The sequence below is a fragment of the Gobio gobio genome, assembly GCF_949357685.1.
Source record: "Gobio gobio genome assembly, chromosome: 3".
Classification (NCBI taxonomy): domain Eukaryota; kingdom Metazoa; phylum Chordata; class Actinopteri; order Cypriniformes; family Gobionidae; genus Gobio; species Gobio gobio.
Window position 1 is genome coordinate 23,616,087 of NC_137099.1, and position 22,898 is coordinate 23,638,984.

At 42.6% G+C, this 22,898-nt stretch overlaps 1 protein-coding gene across 1 annotated transcript in view; it reads right to left on the reverse strand.

Annotated features, from left to right (window-relative positions):
• Positions 1–8,709, reverse strand: part of ugt8 (UDP glycosyltransferase 8) — a 59,457-nt gene extending 50,748 nt beyond the window's left edge. The window contains exon 1 of the mRNA XM_079813647.1: positions 8,614–8,709. The gene's annotated coding sequence lies outside the window, so the exon portion shown is untranslated. The remainder of the gene's footprint in view (positions 1–8,613) is intronic.
• Positions 8,710–22,898: the final 14,189 nt, after the last annotated feature.

The following is a 22,898-nucleotide window of genomic DNA, read 5'->3' on the forward strand; positions in this document are numbered from 1 at the left end:
TCGGACAGAATGCTACCAGCGTGCAGCGATCCTGAGTCACTTGTGATTGGCTAATAGTCCAGGTGAAGCGAGGCGTCTTCTAGTAGGAGGGAGAGAGAGTCACAGTAAAGTGTCTGATGCTTAGCGGCCACAAGGGGGCCTTTTTTACAGCCGCCCCCAGATTACTGAAGGGAATCTGCAGAAGAAGAAAAGGCGCCCACTCGTCCAGTAGTGGTCAGTCTGACAACTCTGGAAGCTGGATGAGTCGAGCCACAGGGCGGGTGTACGCCCGGTCTCCCACCTTCACTTCAGCAGATCGTACTTTACCGTCGAGGCCGGGGAAGACGCTGGTCACTGTACCCACTGGCCACAGTGAGCGAGGGAGCTGAGGGTCAATGATGAGGACCGTCTTGCCGATGTGCAGGTCTGGGTTTTCAGCATTCCACTTCTGTCGGGCCTGGAGGCTGGGCAGATAGAAACGGATAAAATGTTTCCAGAAGTGGTCAGCCAACAGCTGGCTATGGCGCCAACGCCTACTGCTCAGGAGCTCGGAGTCAGGATACACCACCTGCGGGAGAGAGGCATCTGGCCGCCCAATGAGCAGTGAGTTGGGAGTTATTGGATCAGGGTCGGCAACGTCCGCAGATGTGTAACCTAATGGTTTGGAGTTGAGAATCCCTTCAATCTCAACTAGTAGGGTTCTCAACACTTCATCTGTAACAAGCTGGGCTCCAAGGGTTACTTGCAGGGCTTGTTTTACTGAGCGTATCTCGCGCTCCCAGCAGCCGCCAAAGTGGGGGGCGTTAGGTGGATTAAACTTCCAGTCGATTTGCTGAGAGGCGAGTTGAGCTTTGATGTCTGGAGCAAGGTCAGCGAATGCTTCCCGGAGTTCTCGATTACCACCTCTGAAGTTAGTCCCCTGGTCTGAAATCAGCTCGAACGGCTTTCCTCTGCGGGCGATGAACCGTCTCAGGGCCATGAGGAATGAGTCGGTATTCAAACTGGAGAGCAGGTCGATATGCACGGCTCGGGTGGTCATGCACTTAAAGATTATTCCCCAGCGCTTTTCACTCCTCCTTCCAATCGCCACCGAGTATGGCCCGAAGCAGTCTACTCCTGCTGAGTAAAATGCTGGCTTGAAAAGTCGGACTCTGGATGGAGGCAGGTCTGCCATTTTAGGGATTTGTGGCTTTCCACGCCATTTCTGACACTCTTGGCACTTGCGCTGAAAGCGGCGGATAGCCTCTCGCCCTCCTGGTAGCCAATACTTGCGGCGCATCTCTGCGAAGACCCTCTCTGGGCCTGAATGGTGCAGCTGATAATCATACTCTTGGATGAGCAGCTGCGTGACTGGGTGTTTGGCATCCAGCACCACCGGGTGAACAGTTTCCGGTTCCAGCTGATTACTATGGCGAAGACGTCCACCAACACGGATGAGCTTGTCACTGTGGTCGAACTCTGGTGCAAGCTTGAGAAGTCTGCTGCTTTTGGCGACTGGTTTCCCTGACTGCAGCTGGGCATAGTCAATAGGAAAACTGTCTTGTTGTACCTGTTGTAGCAGAGCCAGCTGGGCTTGGCTGTAGCTTGTGACGTTGCCTGAGGCCGCCCCATGTAGAGTCTTTGTTGTGGCAGTCAGGAGGTCTCTGAAGGACGAGAACTGCTTAGCGTCCGGGAGATGACTTGGCGCGGTAGTGGTGAGGCCGCAGAAATGAGGTTTCTTGAGCTCTTCACCCTGCTCTGCCTCTTTCTGGATCTGAGGACTTTGTGGCCATTTGTCGGGGGCACAACACAAGAAGGTTGGGCCCTGCCCCCAGCGGCTGTCTGGTGTCAATGTGTCGAGAGGTTTGCCGCGTGTTATGTCGTCGGCAGGGTTCTGCGCAGAATCCACATACCGCCATGTATCGCCCTCAGTGAGATCCTGGATCTCTGCCACGCGTGTACCAACAAACACTTTGAATCGGCATGACTCCGACTGCAGCCACTGGAGCACGGTGGTAGAGTCCGACCAGAGCACCACCCGCTTGATGTGCAGTGTGAGTTCAGATTTGAGGATCTGAGCCATTTGTGCTCCGGTCAGAGCAGCGCATAACTCCAGGCGTGGGATTGACTGCTGCCTTTTTGGAGCAACTCTGGATCTTGCAGTGACGAAAGCTACTTGGACGACTCCATGAGGATTCTCGGTTCGGAGGTATGCCACAGAGCCATAGGCTCGCTCTGAGGCATCACAGAACACGTGGATCTCACGTTCACAGGTGGGAGAGTCTAACTCATGGCCAGTGTAACACCTCGGAAGTGCTATGCTCTGTAGATGAGGTAACTCGTCCTCCCACTCTCTCCATGCAGCTAGCAGGTGATCTGGCAGAGCAGGGTCGTCCCAGTCCCGCTTTTTGTCCCACAGGTGTTGGATGACAACTTTGGCTCTGGTGGTGTAAGGTACTAGAAAGCCAAGGGGGTCATATTGGCTTGCCACCACTTTATAGATGGAGCGCATAGTGACGACTTCTTCAGTGGCTAAAGCCTCTCGACACTTGAAGGACAGAGTGTCCTCTCGACAGTCCCACTGCAGGCCCAGGGCTGATTCTTCTTGGCCTGGGTGACCTTGGGCGATCCACTTTTCAGCACTAGCTGATCTTGCCTCAGCAGGGAGGTGACGGATGGTGTCTGGATGTGTACTGGCCCACTGGCGTAGCTCAAAGCCTCCCTCGGCAAGAAGAGTCTGCAGCTTGTCAATGATGGGCTTGGCATCTTCAACTGTAGGCACGCTTTGTAGACAGTTATCCACGTAGAAATGTCTTAACACAGAGTCTCTCACTGCATCAGCTGGCTGAGTATGGTCGGTGACGTGTTTCTGTAGGGCATATGTAGCACAGCAGGGGCTACAGGTAGTGCCGAAGGGAAGCACCTTCCACTGGTAGACTGTAGGTTGTTCATCACGCTTGAGCTCCCTCCAGAGGAAGCGGAGGAGAGGCTCATCCTCTGGAAGGAGCCTGACCTGGTGAAACATCCCCCGTATGTCACTGCTGAAGGCCACACAATGTTCTCTGAATCGCAGGAGAACTGAAAGGAGTGGTGGACCTAGGGTAGGACCAGGGAGCAGGAGTTTGTTCAAGTCAGCGGCGCTGTACTGGAAAGAGCAATTAAAAACCACTCTGTGCTTACCATTGTGCTCGACAATGTGGTGAGGGATGTACCAGCTGCTTGAGGTGTTCTCTGTGCCAGGGGGTAGTTTTGCCACATAACCAGCCTGTTCAAGTCTCTGGATCTCTGCGTTATAAACTTGGGCCATCTCAGGGTTCTTCGCCAGCCGCCTTTCCGTGTTCCGAAGCTGAGGAAGTACTGCCTCCTTTGGTGCGCAGAGCTGGGGAAAGTTTTTCACGCGGAGGAGAGGAGTAGCATAGCGGTGGACACCATTAACCTGTACTCGCACCGTCTGTTTATCCAAGCATTCAAGGGCCTCCTTGTCCTGCCGTGACCTCGTACTGGCCTTTTCGCTGCGCCATGGAAGGACGTCCAGCTGCCACAGCCTCTCAACATGCTGGTAGATGTCAGCCGGAGGTGCCCCAAAGGTGGTGAAAAGACAGCGTTGTTCGATTAGGTACTGCTTTAGATTATTGGTTGGACCTTGCAGCGTCCATCCGAGACGGGTGCGGACAGCAACCGGTGCACCAGGGGGACCAAAGATGACTGGCTCAACTGGAGTCACCAAATGAGGGTGGTCTGAGCCAATGAGCAGTAGTGGGACAATGTCCTTGAATGAAGGGATAGAAAGTTTCTTCAAATGTCTGTATTTACTCTGCAGTGCTTTGAAGGGATACGTGTGCTGGCCTAGCCCGAGCTTGGGTGCGGTAAAGGCTCCTTGGATGTTGTATACCATGGCTGGAGAACAGGCTGGAGAAATGCTAAATGAAACAGCCGCCCCATGAAGCGTCTGCAGCTCCTGTCTAACTGTACGCAGGGGCAAGTCCTCGGGCTGGCCTTCAAGTCCCAGTTGTTGGACAGCCGGTTGGAGGAGCAGGGTGCGCTCGGAGCCGTCGTCTAGCACAGCGTATGTCTCTAGAGTTTGGTCACCATGGCGGAGGATAACTTTACTGACCTTGAGAAGCACACGATGGCCCTGCGGTGGCTTGCCAATGTATAACACTTGGTCTGCACTTGGTATGGACAAAGGTTTGCTTTCACTAGACTTCACCTGGTCAGGCCTTCTCTCGCTGACATCGTGCAGAGCAAGCAGGTGTCTGCTGTTGCATGTTTTACAACACATCTTCAGATCACATTCAGCTGATCTGTGTTCTCGGCCGCATCGCCAACATCGGTTGTTGTCCTGAATCCAGTTACGTTTCTGGGTGGCGCTGAGCAGTTTGAAATTTGCGCAATTATTCAGAGTGTGCTTGTAGTTCTCACAGAATGGGCAGAACTTCTTTGCATCTAGACTGGTTGGAGGGGTGAATTTGGCCGACTCCCTAATCGATTTGGGTTCAGCCCCCAGCATGAGGACTGAGGCCTTAGGTGACGACTTGACAGTACTCCTGATATCTTTGGGCTTAGATCCAGTGTCCTTTCTCAAGCGATACTGTGCTATATCCTCCTGGATCTGGAGCTCGTATTCCAACCAATCTGCCAGGTCCAGAAGAGTGGGGATAGGAATACGGAGCGGGTGGATGTAGCGCCTGAAACTGGACCTCAGGTCGTGCGGTAGCTTGCCCAGTAGACGGGTGACATGAGAACCACAGTCCAGCTCAACTTGCCCCTTTAAACCGAGCTGCTCCAACATGCTCACCAGTGATCTGACGTTCAGGGCGAACAACCTAAATGACTTGATGTCTCCACTCTGAATGTTGGGGCCGTCCATCAATTCAGCAATACGCTGAAGGGCGAGTTGGTGTGGTTGCCCGTACTGCTGGTTTAAAGCTGCCATAGTGTCAGTGAAGGGGTAGTCTGAATTGCTATAGGAATCTGCCACCAACAATGCTTCCTCCAGCTTCAGATGATCCACTAATATCTGGAACTTGAAACGTTCAGTGGCATCCCTTGGAAGGAGATTGTCTAGGGCAATACGGAGTCTTGCAAAGTCTCTTGGGTTAGGACGGTTGAAGTTTGGGATTGTAGGAGTGGGCCCTCTGTATGTTCTTTCCTGTCCACCAGGGGGAGTCACTGAGCGTCGGCGTCTGGGCTCGTGCCGAGGTGAAGGGGGTCTACGTCTCTCACGCTGGTCTGGAGAGTAGCTGTAACGGCGTGCAGGAGAGTAGTCACCTCGGCATGATGGTTCTCTGTATTCTCTGGAGGAATAACAAGAGTCTCTGTAGCTGGCGTAGCGCTCAGGTGAGCGGCGGTGGCTGCACTGCTCATAATTATAATGAGAACTGTAGCGCCCTTCTCTGGACTCATCGCTTCGTCGCAAGGCCTGGTGCTTGGTGCGTATTGGATCGGGAGAGCGCTTAGGTGAGGGAGAGTCATACCTGGTTAATTCCCTGTAGTCCTTTGTCTCTCTACTGTGGCCATGCTGCCTGTCAGAGGACCGTTGTGGTGGTGTCTCCCTGTCCCGGAAGTAGACTGATTTATACTGGGTTGAAGCACCTCCATAATCCAGCCCTTCTCGGCAAAGTCTATCTCTGGCAGCTACAGTACGTAGCTCTGAACGGGACTTGCTGGGCTCCGCTCTGGCTTTGAGCTGTTCGTTCTGTAATTTTAATTCCTTCATTGATGCCAGAAGATCTTCCCTTTCTCGCTCTAGTAGGCGGCACTCCCTTCTCCACTCATCTGCAGAAGATTCCCCTTTATCAGTGACTGACCATCGCACTGGGCTGTGGTGCAGCTGACCTTCTGGGGTTGCAGAGCGTGAATCAGATCTACTGTGGTCCTCTTCGTCTAGCCGCTCTCTGGACGGTGACTCAGAAGGCTTCTTGGTTTGAGATCTGGTCGGGAGATCAGATAAGTCATAATCTTGCAAATAGTTAGGGAGGGACCGCTGCCTCCTGCATCGAGCACTAGACTCTTTATCCGAGGTGGTAGACATCTTGCTCCGCTGCAGGCTCTGGCTCCGGCTCGAAGGACCACTTTTGTAGAAGAGGACTGGCTTCTTTGATTCAGAGAGTGTGAGGATCGTTAAGTAGAGCTCACAGCGGGTGATCGGTCAGAATCACGCAAGATTTCTTCATTGGAAGTATTTATTGAATTGACAACTGCATGGCTGAATATGTACAGTGAGGAGTGGTTTTGTAAAGACGCACACAGAATAAAGCAGTTGTATCAAGGCGGGTTGCAAGTCCGTGCGGTTAATTTAAACTACTGGCAAAGTCTCGGACAGAATGCTACCAGCGTGCAGCGATCCTGAGTCACTTGTGATTGGCTAATAGTCCAGGTGAAGCGAGGCGTCTTCTAGTAGGAGGGAGAGAGAGTCACAGTAAAGTGTCTGATGCTTAGCGGCCACAAGGGGGCCTTTTTTACATATATTATATTATGTTATATTATTGTCACGCACTGACTTGACTTGATAATTCAGAATAATGAGGCTTGACGTAGATTTCGTAAGGACAGGAAGCATAAGAGATGAACACCGAAACATTAACACAAAAGAAAAAGACAACTGAAGATGACTGGGCATAAATTCACAGGATGATGAGTACCAGGTAAGACACTGATCAATGAAACAAATTAATAACTATAGCAACTAACAAGATTTCAATGAAAACAAGGAAACAGGAACTACACCACAGAAACTGAACACAGGCACATCAATACAAAAAAAAGATATCAAAATAAAAGTCCAGGAACAGAGGAATCGTAACTATTCTATTATATTCCCTTATATTATATTATAAATAATTATTTATAAATATTATTCATTTTCACAGAATTAAAGTAAATCATATGGTTATGTATTATTATTATTTTTATTATGATATTAAATACAATTCCAAATACAAAAAAAGATAGGATCTTTTTAAGGATCACACTGTAAGTGACATGTACGAAAATCGTTAATGTATGACATTTAATCATCAGCACAAAATTCATGCAGTATTATAGTCAAATAATGTACAATATTAGTCTAAATGATAAAAAAATATGAAAGACATTCAATACAGTTTAATAGCACACAGAGTTGGATACGTTTTGTTAAGATAAATAAACTCTATTAATAAAGAACTAAAGATTATTAATAATGCATTTGCATTACGACTGTTACTTGTTGTGGGTTTGACTAGTGAAATCAGGAATTTGGCATTAATAGTGCCATAGATACTCAGAAGAAAAAAAAGACTTGGTTGTCATCTAATATTTACAGTAATTATGACATGGCACCTTTAATCGGTCACATGATAATCCATACAACAGTCAAGTCAAATCAGATTTATTTGTATATCATTTTTCAAAACACATTGCTTCAGCTTTACAGAAAATCATAATATTAATCTTTATACTATCTCAATAGCTTCATGACTTATAGTCACATTTATTAGATTAGAGCTGGATGAAAATAAAGTTTACGTTTTGCGATGATACAAGCAATCAAGATATTGAGATTTGCTCATTGCATGAGTATGTGGATAAAGTTGCATATAAACTGCATTGAAGCAATAACATAGAAGAACCATTTTGGTTCCTCAAAGAACCTTTCAGTAAACAGTTCTTTATTTTTCTTAGTGTGAAGAACATTTTAATAATCTAAAGATCGTTTTTCCATTATAAAGAACCTTTTGTGCAATGAAGAAGTTCAATGGATGTTAAAGATTCTTTATAGAACCATAAAAGCCAATAAAGAATGTACTATATATCCAACTTTATATATAGAGCTGTGCGATATAGAATACAGTTTTCAACGATATAAACAATCACTGAGATTTGCTAGAGTATTTTGTTTTACGTGAGTGTGTATGTATGCAGGTGAAGTTGTATTTACTGTAGGCCTTTATCTTTAACTTTTAATATTTCTGGCCAATAATATATTACATTTTGCAATTAATAATATAAATAGAAATCATTGTATCAATCAATCCACTGTCAACAGCATTACTGTAGTGATAGATTGTATTTTCTCTTAGAGGATGCTTTAAGATAATAAACAGATAAAATGATGATAATAAACCAGATTTCATGGCCACATTTGTTCAGATCTGGCACAGTCAGCCATTTATTATAATTAATAATGACTAGCTGACTGTAAATTATTTATGTTAGATATTATGGCCAGTTATTTTGTGTAATGTCTAATGAAAATAGTTCCTTTCTGGAACAAACACAGACAATCAGAGTGATATTAATGGTGAAGTGTCCCAGTGCTTTTTTGCTAAATATCACCACTCTTAAAATGCCACTGTCACACAAACTGTTATATTAATGGACAATTTTCTATGTTTTTATTGTCAGCCTTTTCCCCCCTCTCTTTCTCTTTTCATAAATAATGTCACTGTTTGCCCACAAACAGACTCGAGCAATCTCCCAAGAAAGGGAAAGGAGGACACACTGACACACACAGAAAAATGGTTTTCATTTCACATATTACACGTACACATATTATCTCACGTACTCCTGGACAACTCAACTGATATCCTCTAAACAGTGTGTTAATATTCAGGGTAAACATAAATTCAGACAAACACACACATAATCTCAGGATCATCAGTGCTTGCTCACCTTTCCACTGTTGTAGGATAAACACCAAACTCGTGATTTTGGATGCAAGGAAAAAAAGCTGTGTGTGATTTCAGAGTATCATCAAGGATTGCTATCAAAATACACACTCTGACTTCACTATTGATGTTGCTGGACAACTGTATTATCTGTGTGAAAGTGGACTGAGGGTACAGGAAAGTCCACTCAAGACTTCCATGGGGTTGACTCACTACACTTTTACACATCTTCCATAAATGTTGATATGTATGATACAGGGCCTCCCCTCATTTTAGCATGCAAAACATTCCATAATCAAACGTTTTCTACTACAACAAAGTGTATTTAGGATTTTTTATCTTTTAAAGGATGAGACCTGTTCTGTATTTCCTTTTTTTATTGCTTACTTCATTATGAAACTATCATTAAACCACCATGAAACTGTATATTAATTTATAAATCCCCCTTTTGCTGCCAAAATAGCCCTGACACGTTGAGGACTGTTCATTCCTGAATCATTTTTGCTTTGTGGCAGGGCACATTATCCTGCTGAAAGAGGCCACAGCCATCAGGGAATACTGTTTCCATGAAAGGGTGTACATGGTCTGCAACAATGCTAAGGTAGGTGGTACGTGTCAAAGTAACATCCACATGGATGACAGGACCAAAGGTTTCCCAGCAGAACATTGCCCAAAGCATCACACTGCCTTCACCAGCTTGTCTTCTTCCCATAGTGCATCCTGGTGCCATGTGTTCCCCAGGTAAGCAACGCACATGCACCTGGCCATCCACGTGATGTAAAAGAAAACATTATTCATTAGACCAAGCTACCTTCTTCCATTTCTCTATGGTCCAGTTCTGATGCACACATGCCCACTCAGTCACTCAACAAACTGCAATGCACTGTGTATTCTGACACCTTTCTATCAGAATCAGCATTAACTTCTTGAGCAATTTCAGCTACAGTAGCTTGTCTGTTTGATCGGACCACACGGGCCAGTCTTCGCTCACCACGTGCATCAATATATATATATATATATATATATAGAATACATAGAATATTAATATGTGGCTTATAAATATATTTTAACATTGTCCACATTATACGGACAATCCATATAGAATACATTTTTAACAATATTATTTTAGGGTTATTAAAAGGACTTTCCATTTCCATTATATAACCTGTTCCCCTTCTGTATGCCATAATCTTTCCCCTAAAATTCTACAAATATTTTCATTATTCTATTAGAAAACAATGTAAATAGTAAAAAACATAAAATTACAAATTTACACTTGTGGACAATAGAGTGATTAATGTGATATATTTGTCAGTATCATGTTAGTGATTGTGTCTGAGTAAGGAATGGGCAACGTGTCAACATACCTTATCACTTATAGTTGCATACCTTATAACTTATGTCCCTAAATAGGGTGGATGTTTTTATGGTTACTGTCTGACAAATGAAGGTAGCATTATCAGGATGTAATCACCTGATTATGCATATCCTTTGTGGTAAAGCCTTGATCAAAAAAATTAAATAATAATAATTGTAAGAAATAGGAATTTTTAAACCTTTTAAAAATTATTATTTGAAATAATTCCAGACCATAAGGCACCAGAGGCATTGTCTGCAGTTGTCAAATACAGTGCAGCATTTAAACCTTACTTTATAATAAACCATTTTAATAGCATATTTGAGAACAACTAGACAGTTCTTTGTATGAGAGAGAGAGAGAGAGAGACTGAGAAACTATCCGGTTGCATTTGATTTAACATAAAAGGAAGTCCAGACAAATGGGGGTATCTGAATGTTTTAAAATTGCATTTGGAAAGTGCAAGACTTGAATGTCCTTCCTAGTTACAGCTCATACATAAATTATGAGACTACTGAGGGTCCATTTTCACTGAGCTCAGACAGAAAGTAGATTTTTTGAAGAGTATCCAATGTATGTATACAGTGCTCTATTGATAATTATATATTAAGCTTATAAAGCCTTATGAAGAATATTTAGTTGGTTGCTAATGCTATACGATACTGTCATCCAGAGGTAAATTTGAAAACTGCACTGTACTGTCCATGACAAACCAGCAGAGGGAGACATATCCATGAAGATTACCAAGCCGTTTAATATTCCAAGCTGAATAGTACACCCCATTTCATTTTTTGATTTAATGTTTCATTTATTTGACTATTTAGTGTATCATCTGAATAACAGTGCTTTAAATCCCATAAAATAACTGCTAAAATGATTTCAAAACTGCTTGTCCTGTTTTTATTCTGGACACTTTGAAGTGTGTGTGCAGTTTTGAAACCATTTTAGCAGTTATTTAGCTGTTATTTTATGGGATTTAAAGCACTGTTATTCAGATGAGATGTAGGCTAATCCAACTTGCATGAAGTTCATCACAACAATTCATAAGTAAGTCAGTAGTGTGTATGGCCCTCGTGCCGGTATGCACTCACAACAATGTCTGGGCATGCTACTGATGAGATGGTGGATGGTGTCCTGAAGGATCTCCTCCCAGACCTGGATTAAGGCAGTGAGCTCATGGACAGTCTGTGGTGCTACTTGGTAGCTTCGGATGCTCCAATCCTAATGTCCCATACCCCTTTTCCACCAGAATGAACCGGGTGCTAGTGCCAGTTCGGAGTTGGTTCGACTGACGAGCCTTCTAAGAACCGGTTTGCCTTTCTACATGCCAGAGAGCCAACACAGAGCTAGGTCTTACGTCACTGTATACGTCTCATCTTTCTCAGCAAAGCTAGCGAGGCACCGGGAAAGACAAACACTGAAACACACCAGGCTTGTTCAAGATGCAACTGTGCTGCGCAGACAGATCAGCATGTGATATCAAAATACAGCAAGAGCGATTCAAAAGCATAAGGAGTCGTATGCTCTCGCTGTACTTTGATGTCATTCAGCGATCGGTCTGCACAGCGCCGATACATCTCGAAAAAGCCTTCCATCAACAATGGCGAACGTTGCGTTACTATTGATGCACATGGCTTTACGATCCTACATCAGCATCAAAACACAGCGAATCCAACCCATTCGTGCAGCTCGCCATAATTTGTATAGACAGAGATTACAATCGAGCCGCTATTAGCCCGATTAGCTGCTATTTTAAAAATGCCGGATCTCACGTTTGTGTTCGTCTTGTTGGTCACGGTAAACCTGCCCCCAGCCCCTGACGCAAGCGGTTCTTACTTCTAGACCAGCAATGTTTTGGTGCTACTTAAGAACCACTTTTCCTGGTTCAGAGCTGGTGCTTTGGGTGTGGAAAGACAAAGAACAGATTTGAAACTAGGCTCTGGCTCTGAACCAGCACTCAAACTGCCTTGGTGGAAAAGGGGTACCAGAGGTTCTCAATTGGATTTAGGTCTGGGGAGCGTGAGGGCCAGTCAATGGCATTAATGCCTTCAGTATCTAAAAACTGCCTACACACTCTAGCCACATGAGGCCAGGCATTATCATGCACCAGGAGGAACCCAGGGCCCACTGCACCAGCATAAGGTCTGACAATGGCTCTGAGGATTTCATCCCGGTACCTAACAGCAGTAAGGGAACCATTGGATAGCACGTGGGGGTCTGTGCGACCCTCCAAGGATATTCCTCCCCAGACCATTACTGACCCACCGCCAAACCGGTCATGCTGGATGATGTTGTACACAGCATAACGTTCCCCACGGCATCTCCAGACTCTTTCACATCTGTCACATGCTCAGTGTGAACCCAATCTCATCCGTGAAGAGAACAGGGCGCCAATGGCAGACTTCAATTCTGGTGTTCTCTGGCAAATGCCAACCGAGGTGCACGGGGCTGAGCTGTGAGCACAGGTCCCACTAGAGGACGTAGGGCCCTCATGCCACGCTAATGAGCTATGTTTTTTGACAGTTTGGTCAGAAACATGCACACCAGCCTGCTGAAAGAAATTTTGTAGGGCTCAGGATTGGGTTGCAGGTACTGTCTCATGCTACAGACAGTGACAAGGACCCTAACAAAGCACAAAACTAAAGACAAATCAGTCAGGAAGAATAAGGAGAGAACAATTGTCTATGGTCACTACCTGTAATATCATGCCCTTTCTGCGGGGGTTGCCTTGCTGTTGCCTCTCCAGTGCATCTGTTGTCACTTTCATTTGCACCAAAGCAGGTCAAACTGAGGCCTAGTCCACATACGGGTATTTTTATTTTTCCTCCATAAAAAAAAAAAAAAGTGTCCACATGAAAACGCAAAAACATGCTATGAAGCGATATCAAGAGCATGCCAAACAAACAAGTGGCGATATAACCCTAACCGTAAAGCCATGTTGGCCAATCAGAAGCCTGGAAAAAAAAGGTTGTTACCAGTTCTGGTTCTGACGTCACAAGCCAACTCTCCGGTTTCACTGTCTACATCACAACACTTCAAACGGAGTTTCTAAAAATCTTAACCTTGGCAGAAGTTTTCAAAGATGTTCAGTTTCAGTGACCATGTACATATACTGTGTTTGTGTGTGGACAAACTAACTGGACAGACTATCTCGTAAGTTTCCCCACAGTTTGGTGTGTGTGTGTGTGTGTGTATATATATATATAGCCATGTCTCAAGATGCAAAAGGTTCCAAACAAAAGTATTTATTAAGTCAAACAAACTCAGGTAGCCCACAGGAAAGGCAATGTAACTGTGTGTAACATATGACAATACCAGATAAGTAACTGAAGGAAATGAGGAACTTAAACCCAACAAAGGCAAAGTGACATATACACAGGGCTGTGAAGATTACTTACAAATTGTAGTCCATTACTGAATTCAAATTACATGATGAAAACTGCAAGTTAGTAACGTAATCTATTACATTACACGTTTTAGGAAATCGAATCTGATTACTTTTTGGATTACATTTAGATTACTTTTGACCTTTGAGCTTTTAATTTTTGAAGGAACAGCATCTATTTGGAATATAAATCTTTTGTAACATTATAAAAGTATTTACTGTCACTTTTGATCAATTTAATGCATCCTTGCTGAACAAAAGTATTAATTTCTTTTTTTTGTTTTTACTTTGAATGGTAGAGTATTTTGCAACAAAATCAGCTTTGATCTCAAATTAGTAAGCACTTACTGAGTGGTAGCTTATTTAAAACTACATTTGCAACCATGTTACTTTAACACATTTCAACTACATTTCACGAGCCTAAAATCAAAGTAATTATAAGAAACAGCCAAAAGTATCATGTCTGTCTTTCAGCATGGACTGACCATAATCTCTTTTGCGTGAGAACAACCATACACTGGTACACAAACACACACACTCCCGCACTTACACATTCTTAGAGAACAATGAGTGTTGATAATAATGTGTTAAGTAAAGTGCAGAGTTGCTAAAAGATTATTTTTTTCCTTTCATGTTGTTCACGTAATGAGGGACACAAGCACACACATGGGCGTCATGAGATTTCTCTCTCTGAAGTGGATCTGAACTCTCACCTTCCTGTTTCCGTGTATGTGCGTATTTGTTTTAGATAGTTTCTAATGGAACCATTTCACTATTTGTGCACAATTATATACACACAGACACACACACACACACACACATCCACCCATAACCTGTAAGTGTAAATTCGTTACACTTCACCTAATACTCAGTCGTGCCTAAGGCACAACATGTCCACTGAAAACGGGATTTAATTAAAGATTTATTCATTTACTTTCTCCTTCTCTTCCTCTCAGTGGGCAGGTGCACAAGGACAAACTTGTCATGCATAAAAAGCCCTCTGCGTTGAGATTACCCATCATGCATTTCTCTTCAGGCCCTTAATCTCTCTGTTGAGCCTGGTGGCTATAAACTTGCTCCCCAATTTCCCTGTGTCTTTTTCATTCTGTCTGCATGTCTTTTGTTCTGTTTTGCCTCTGCATCCTCTCGTCTTTTTCTTTCTTTACAATTTTAAAGGAATGGTTCAGCCAAAAATGATTCTGCCATTATTTACTCACATTTGTTAATTTAGTACACATTTTTTTCAATTGTTTCAAACTCACGTGCTGTCTTGTAAATCCATATCCTCCTGAGACCTAGTAATAGACTTTTGACTATTTTAGCAAATTTCTTTTTTGAGTAATTTTTAAGCCTGGAGTAAAGATCACATTCAGGGTTTTCTAGAGATACCAAATGTTTGGAGGTTGGAGGACCTTGACAACTTGACTACAAAGTTTGAAAGTTTTATTTTATAAACTGGAAAGAGGAAACAACATTAACAATGTTGCTAGCATGAATTAGCATGTTGGCTAACATGTTCTAACACTGTGCTAACTTGAATTAGCATGTTGTTAACATGTTCTAGCATATAGCATTTTTAGCACGCTTCAAGCATGAATTGGCATTTTTGCTAGCATGAATTGTTGCTAACATGCTTTAGCTTGTTGTTAGCATTAATTAGCATGTCACTAACATGATTTATCATGTTGTTAACATTAATTAGCATGTATTCAGCATGATTTAGCATTTTGTTAGCATTGAATTAACATGTCGGTAACATGACTTAAAGCTACACTATGTAACTTTTCCGTCCACTAGAGGTCGCCTGTTCAAAACAAAGGCGTAGTTTGATGACGCCACGTTTGAGCGCAGAATCTTGGGACATGTGGTCTTCACCTCACAGCCGGTGGAAAAGAGTCAGGATAGGACTCGGGCAGAAATCATGTTCATGGATGCGATTATTAACATTACTGTAGTCTGAAGCAGAGCATGACCGAGTGTTGTGGAGCTGAGCAAGGCCGCAGGAGCGATTGAAGAGCGGGACTGTTATTATGGCATAGTCGCCGGCGGGACTTTTATTATGACACGGTTGCCGGCGCCACTTCCTCTTTTCCAGTCATTAGTATATGAAGTAGCGCAACTCTGTTTATCGTATTAGATATATCTGAGTGTGTTGAAAAGAAAGTTATGACGTTCGCTCGGCGGCTGCTATGACACTTGTTCACACTGCAGTGAGAGTAAAGTGTTTCACTGAATAAAACCGGAAACCGAGGGTGACGCAGATATGACGCAATTGACAGGCGACTCCCTCACATGCATAGCTCACACGTCCCGGTTCCTCGGTTAAAATAGCAATTTCTCACGATTTACAAGTTGGAAGTTGGAAACATTTGGGATATTCTAAGTACTCAACTGAACAAAATATATAACACTGGCCTAGTGGTTTCTGGATATTTTACTGCAAAAAGCCTACATAGTTCACCTTTAACATGTTGTTAACATTAATTAGCATGTTGCTACCATGATTTAACACGTTAACATGTTTTAACATTTTGCTAGCATGTTTTAACACGTTAGCATGAATTAACATGTTGCTAGTAGCTATGATTTAACATTTTGTTAACATGAATTAACATGTTAACAGTGTTGGGCACGTTACTTTAAAAAAGTAATTAGTTATAGTTACTAGTTACTTCTTACAAATAGTAACTGAGTTAGTAACTGAGTTACATCATTATAAAAGTAAATAATTACCAGGGAAAGTAACTAATGGGTTACTTTTTTTTTTCTTCAAATGTTCAAATATGTCAAATAACTTGGATGCCCCCAATATTAAATATGTTAAATGAATGAATTGGACACTAATAGAATAAATTATTATTATAAAACATTGTACATTAATGTACACAATTGTAATGTTGCTGTGGCACAATGTGAGAGACACCTATCAAATTCAATATATTATTGTAAATATTATCAGTAGACCTACTATAGTGTAAATATTGTGTAAATATTATCAGTACTATACTACTCCTCTGGTAGTGGAGCTCACATTATCACCTGGGTTTTTAGCCACTAATGTTGTGGCTGTGATGACGTGAGGCTTCATTAGATTAGAATCACTTGCCACCGTCGTGGACAGACTCTTCCTTCCTGGGCATAAGTTGCACGTTACATAAACATATCTTACCTTTCACCTCAACGAGGGAAAAGTAGCGTTTATACTTTCAGTTTGCAAAAGCTACCTTTGAAGTCGTTGGACTGCCATCACTGACTGTGCATATGCGTGTGCGTCATAGGTGTGTGTGTGAACTCAACCTATCAACTTCAACCTTGTCTCCCACCCACCAATCATCATCAGTTATGTGTACCACCCAACCCCCAACACGCATGACTGGCGCGCACACACACACGCGCGCGCGCGCGTTGCTGGTCCGACTGACAGAGAGCCTGTTCGGATGAAAACCGCTTCAGTGAGCTCAATTATAGTAACGCCGCATTTTTTTCCTCAGTAACGGCGTTGTAACGGAAGAAACAGTAATTCGTTTGATTACTCGTTACTGAAAAAAGTAATTCCGTTAGTAACGCCGTTTATCTATAACGCCGTTATTCCCAACACTGGTTGTTAACATAATTTAACATGTTGTTAGCATGTTTTAGCACACTGCTAACATGAATTAGCATGTTGTTAGAGTGATTTGGAATTTTGTTACCATTAGTTAACATGTCGCTAACATGATTTAACATGTTTGCTAGCATGTTTTAGCATTTTGATAACATTATTTGTTTGCATGCTGTTAACATGAATTAGCATGTTTTGCTAGCAAATTAATCACTTCGGTGTGGAGGACATGAGCCATGTTGCTCCCTACCGAGGCGGTGACCCCTGAAGCGGAGAGGTCTGCGAGGGAATTGCAGTGAGTAACCACATTTTACTGTGTTCAACACCCAACTTGACATTCCGGGGATGGCTTCCCAAGCATCGGCCCGGGTGGCCAGGGATTTGAAGTCGTTTGAGCGATAGCCCGCTGTACAGGGGGCTGGTGTTTGTGGTAACTGGAAAAGGAAAATAGCTCTCTTTTTGAAAAGGTTGTTTTTTTTTTTTTTTCACTATAATAGCGGTCAGTTGCATGGAAGCTTGAACATGAACGGGCCCAATGCTTCAAATAAACACATTGCTTCCAACACCCGGAACTGAGGGTTTGGAGGCAAACTCGAGGCTGTTTGGCGGTTGGTCCGGCCGCAACGAGACTTAGCCCCCTCCTTTCTGAAGGATAATGACGGCTTCTGAGGCGCAGGATCCAGTGTTATCTTAGGCCGGGGACTGTGGCGCTTCAGAAAGGGATAGCGGAGTAAGAACACTGTCGAGGATTAGGCTCTGGTTTGGGCTGAGCGGTCAGAGGTGTAGGTTTCGCGGGCTGCTGAGTCGGCACATTCTTCTGGCGACTGGAAGCAGCTGCAGAACTGGAGCGCTTGGGCAGTAAGTGTCACATAGCCTGCCACGTCTTCTGTGCAGCGGTGAAGCACTCGGCAAAGCCACCGTGGGGCTGAAGAGGTGGGTGGGAGACACTGGGGAGTCAAGGAAAGCAGCCTTGTCTGCATCCTTAATCTCTGTCAGATTCAGCCACAAGTGATGCTCCAACACTACCAAACTGGCCATTGCTCTGCCGATAGCCTGGGCTGTTGCTTTCATGGCACGCAGGGTCATGTCAGTCGCGCTGTGCAGCTCCCTAAATGCTGCAGGGTCGGGGCCGGACTTGTCCATGGAACGGAAGAGCTTCACCTGAAAGACTTGTAGGACTGCCATTGTGTGAAGGGCAAAGCCTGCTTGTCCAGCTGATGTGTAGGCACAACCAGCGAGAGCCGAAGTGGTCCTACAGGGCTTGGACGGATGGGTGACCTTCGTCTTCCATCCAAATCGTTGTGGGCGGGCAGAGGTGCATGGCTACGGCTTTGTCCAACGGAGGTAGCTTCTTGTAGCCCTTTTCCTCAGCGCCGTCAATCATGGTGAGGGCGGTGAAGGTAGAAGAACGAAGGTAGAAGAACGAAGCTGCGCCAAGAAGGGGGCACGCCTTGACTTGGTGAGCTCGTCATGGGCCTCCGGGAAGAACGGTACTGCTCGAACCATTCGTTGAAGCGGCTGTGTGTGGACTCCTTAGGGTTAGACCACTCTAATCCGAGCTCCTCTACTGCTCTTGAGAGGACGCGGATTAACTCTGCATCCATCCCAGCTCTAGCATCGCTCGAATCCCTAGGTGGCAGGGGGGCGGGGTCATCCAGTGAGCTTGACCAGTGCGCCACGTCTGAAGTGTCTGATTCCCAATGGCAGAATGCCCGTTTATATAGAGGGATAGCTCCACCCATTTTGGCGGGCTCTGGCGGGCTGAACCGTATCGAAAGGGAACTGATGTTTGATTAAGTACAGCTTTTTATTTACTCAAGAAACAATAAGGCTAATGTTTTTTGTATTTGAAGAGCAGAAAAATTAGTCTTAGGCTGAATCCAGAATCGCCCCCTAAACCCTCAATCACTATTCCCTACGTTAGTCCACTTGAAAGAGTGAACCAAAATGAGTGAGTAAATTCGGACAGCTGTTGAGTGTACATCGGCTGTATACACCCGTTATTGCAGTGTAGTGCAATATGTATTATATATCATGAGATTTTGTTCAAGAGTTTTCAACTACAAGAAAACTGAGTGCCCATATAGCTACAAATAACCTTTATATCCTGTAAGTTGATGAAAATAAGATGCTGAGCTTACTGCCTCAGATGTGGCTGTTCCAGTGACAGACATAATAATATCAGTCATTCGCTGGTCAGAAACCGAGTCGTAACTCCTTTTGAGCATGATTTTTATAAAATGTTAATATTATAATGATATGCCTAAATGAAAGTGTCTGACCAGAGCTATATAAAGACACAATACCAACTTCGACGGTACAGTGCTAAATTAAGGTTTCCACCCGACAGTGACGATATGTAAATTTGTTGTTTTATCATTCACATGAAAAGTCAGTACTACTTTTAGTTGAATATCTAGTTTCAATATGCCATTTGAAGCAATGCATGTTAGTGCAATTTTGTTATTTTTTTTATAGTGGTGTTTGATTACTTATCGAAACTGGTTGGGAAACACTGCTCTATTAGAGTTTTTGTATTATTGTATTGGGACTTTTATGATTTTTAATCTTAATTTTTAAGAAAACCATAAGTCTGATCAGTTTGAAAAGATATAACAACCCGAGACAGAACAGTCTTAAGGTCTGACATGAGCTGGTGGTTGTAAAGTTAAAGCTCTAGGAGGAGATACTGTTCAAATGTTGATTCCTTTGTCAAGCACTCAAGCCAACATAATTATCATTTGTCAGAATCAACATCTAAGGAAAATTAGATACAGTGTATAGATGCATTGCATAGAATGGGAATGGCATTCATGGCCATGTTTACACGCATATTGCATAAAGTAAAATGGTATACAGTTGATAATCATCTTTATACAAAGTTTGGATAAAAAAAGCTTGAAACCCTGGTCCTGGTGTCCTCTACAGAGGACATAGCATGGATAAATAATATATTTTTCTTTATTCCATTTGTTCCATGTCTTTATTCCATATTCACAAAACTTTTTTTTCTAATTCTCAGGAGGATTTGATACATTTTTCACCTTCAAATCAAATCATTCATGCAAATTATTACTGTATGCAGCTCTCAAGTGAAGTGATATGAAGTATGACACCTACGGTGCAGGTTTGACACTGTCTGTTTTTACATCCAACCTGATCCATACAGAAAGTGCTACTGAACATATATTTGCATAATGAGCATGAATGATTTCATATGATTGTATGGCAAACACCTGAATGAAGGTTCAATTTCGTTACCATAATATTTCTACCTGATTTAACATAAAAGTTAGTTATGTTGGAATAAATGAATGTATTTAGGTTGATTAAGTGATGTTAAATAACATTTTTGACTTGAATAAAACCAGTTAATTTAGAGGATTTGTGGAATGCCTTTTAAGTGTATTGTCAATGACATGCATAGATAGCAATATAGATTTCCATAATGTCCCTGCTGTCCCAGTTTCACAAGGTGTGTCCCAGTGCCCTGTCAATTCACTAAAAATGTTAATACAGTATGTCCCAGTTCCAGCTGCTGGCTTAAATCCTCGATGCCCTTCTAACTATCATTTATGATGACATCTGTGATTTTCAATAGGATGATAATGAAAAGGAAGCAGTTTACCATCGCTGATAAATATTATGGAAATACTGGAAATACTGGAATTTTCCTTCGTCCACAGAGGTAAATCAGCCATTACAGATCACATTCAGACTCAGGTCATATTTGAAAAGAATGACACGCTTGAATGTTATCTGTTCGATGCATTTTATTGCTTTGTATTATAATAATGTGACCATTTTATAAAGTTATTTGATGAAATCTGATGAAGTTATTTGTCAAAATCTGGGCACTTACAATAAAAATACATTCTACAAATTGTGAACCCCTGCAATTACAACAAAGAGTTGTAATTGCAACAAACAAGTTTTGCGGGCCTGTTGTTTAAGTGTGTTTGTCAACTTCTTCTTTTGATTCATCTACTGAGCCATCTGTTCAAACTTTTACATCCCTTTTAATGGAAATATAATTTTTTTTTAGGTGAATGAAAGTTCAAATTTTGCAAAGAACTGGATATGAAATTAGTCACTTCCTCTGAAAACAGAAAATGTACCTTTCTTTTCCCACCTGCCCGAATACACATCGTAAAGGTGGTAAGAAAGAGTGAAAGCAGAGGTGTTGTTTGTGTGGCCAGAAGAAAATCACTCTTTGCTACATCTCGAGCCCAGGACTGCATTTTTAATCATGCTTTAAATAATACAGAACACGCCATGACCAGAACACTTGTCTTTCGTCCAAAGTGTGCATAAAACAGCAATAAACTTTAATGTAATTGTTTTTATCCAGCATTTAATGACCTTATGTTTTCGTGCAAGTATGTTGGCACACAAAAGGTATAAAAATCATTGTCACATTGTAGTATCACTTACTCAAAAAACTGTAATTATCTAGAGATTTCGACTGTTTTCGCAAAACAGGCCTTTGTCCCCCCCCCCCCCCCCCACACACACACACACCCCCACCCCCACGCACCCTCACACCCACCCCGCTTCTCTAAGAAAAATAGTTCTGTCACACATTAAAAACTTGTTCCATGTCACTCTCCCTTCATGGATCCAGGTGACCTACTAGCTCTTAGACCATTTTTTTCTGCTTTAAATTTTTCATTAATCTTAGTTAGATGTGCCCCAGACTCCTTAATTTCTTACATGCTGCAGTTCTTTCTCTGTTTACTATTTTTACTAGCCCAATGAACTCGCCTCAAATACTGAGGCAGTCTACAAAAATACTGCGCTGAGCTTTTTTCTTCTGTGCAACAGGCAAAGATATTTTGAGAAATGTTTTGTTTTGTTTTGCATACAATGGAAGTCAATGTTCAACAAAACTGGTTACCAAAATTCTTCAAAATCTTCTTTTGCGTTTCACAGAGGAAAGAGTATATAATGACTATATATAATTGTCATTTTTTGGTTTGCTTTTAAGGATTGTTTAATAATACATGCACAGTGTGAATGTGAAGAGGCAGTGTAACTGCAATAACAGCCTCACATTGTGCTTTTACACTGACAGGATTTCTGATGCATAAGAGAAAAACAAAAAAAAAGCGATTTCTGCTCCCCGAGAAAAGTCTGTAAAAACGATGTGCTTTCTTAATATGAAGGAAATAACTGTATTGATTTTTACCCATATTTTGAATTATGGATTGCAATGGACAAATTCCAAATGATGTTTTTGCACTCTTGAAGGGCACTTTCGGGAAGGAGATGATATTTGTAGGGCTGTTCCAAATGAAAGTGAACTACTGAATCCCTTTACAAAGGGCCCTTCCACAGGTTCATCAGCGAAGGGTACAAGTGATGGTTACTTCAAAATAAGTGGGAGACGAGTCCTCACAATTAATTTTAAAGCTAGATGGCCAGAGATTGTTTGTTAATGAACATAATAATTTAAAAGGGACCTATTATGCAAAATTCACTTTTACATGGTGTTTGAACATAAATGTGTGTCGGCAGTGTGTGTACACAACCACCCTATAATGGTAAAAATCCAACCACTCTTGGACACACTTTTTTTTTTCACACTTTTTAAAATCTCCATAAATCATAAGCAGTGTCTCAGAACAAGCCGTTTGCAGATTCTAGCAGTGTGATGTCACATATACTTAGGCCCCACCCACGACTGCTGGACTCGCCATGTTTATCTCCTCGCTAGAGCAGCATTCAAGCAAGTATTCTTATTAAAGCCTTCTAAAGTTAATTCAATCAAGAGCAGTGAGTGATTTTCTGTCTTTCTTTTGTTGTTTGATTCATTGTAACAGCATGTTTAGCAGTAGGCACTGTATATTACGCTGCTTTCACTTTAATACACAGATCTAATATACACATGCAATTTCTTTACTTGCTGACGTTCACAGACCAACTGTGTAATGTAAACTTTATGTA